Below are 1,203 nucleotides of genomic sequence, written 5' to 3'. Positions count from 1 at the left end.
CCTCTGCCTCTGCCTCCCGAGTGCTGGGATTAAAGGCATGTGCCACCACACCCGTTTTTGATGTTTATTTCATAATCATAGACAATTCTGCAGTCCAGCTAGACTGGGAGGGAAGTTAGGAATATGGGGAACCTGGAGAGCCACAGGAAGAGGGGAAGGTTGGGAGGCTGTGAGCACGTGGTTAGGGTGTTCCTCCCACATATTTCTAGAAGAATCGGCCTAGTAGCCAAGAAAAACACAAAATAGAAGTATTCGGGCTGTCCACCATAGCTAGTGGTGGTTTTCCTCCTGGGTGTAAATTGCCACATGTCCACATGTCCATGCCCTTTCCACCGTCCCCGTGACTACATGCATGTTTGCCATCCAGCTGCCCACACTTGGCAGAACAGCAGAAAACCTGGGAACTGATCCTGTTCTGCCTGGTGGTTGTGCTGGGATAAGATGGAAGAGTTTGCCTGCTTCAGGATCTCTCCCTGTAGATGCATTTGCTGCCAGTGCTGCTGTGGCCCACGGAGCCACCACCCTTGCAGATAAAGCCTAGAATAAGCCTGTGGAAATGGGACTTTTATAAACTAGTTCATTCTCATCAGTACTCACCAGGGAAGAGTCTGCTATTTCTGGTGCTTTGTCAGCACACAGCACAAGAGTTGCATTAACAGTCAGTGTCTAAGTGGGCTAGTGTGCAGGCTGCAGGCATCTTCAGGCAGTAGGGGCATGTGGAAAGCCAACTCCTTTTATGTTCACGTTATATAAATATTATACCACATATTACATATGTTATACAATATATAACATATTTTATAACATATTTAATATATGTGCTATATGATACAATATATAATGTACAATATAATATACAATTATAATGTATAATGTATATAATAGATTGTATATCATATTATAAATTATTACATAACCATATATACATACTAAATATACAATATATTGTATATAATTAATATATATTTTTATATCTTACATAATATCATAACTTATATAACTACTAATATATAATATATAGTTACACACAATTGTATACATTTATCATATGCAATATATACAAATATATTACATATATTTTATATAATGTGTATATTATAATATATACTATATAATATAATTCAGTATAATATAATTTATGTATTATATATGATGATCCTTTGAACCCATACTTCTCCTGCCTCAGCCTCTTTTTTTTTTTTT

The sequence above is a fragment of the Mus pahari genome, chromosome 5 (genome assembly GCF_900095145.1).
Source record: "Mus pahari chromosome 5, PAHARI_EIJ_v1.1, whole genome shotgun sequence".
Taxonomy (NCBI): domain Eukaryota; kingdom Metazoa; phylum Chordata; class Mammalia; order Rodentia; family Muridae; genus Mus; species Mus pahari.
Note: the sequence above shows the minus strand (reverse complement) of the source record.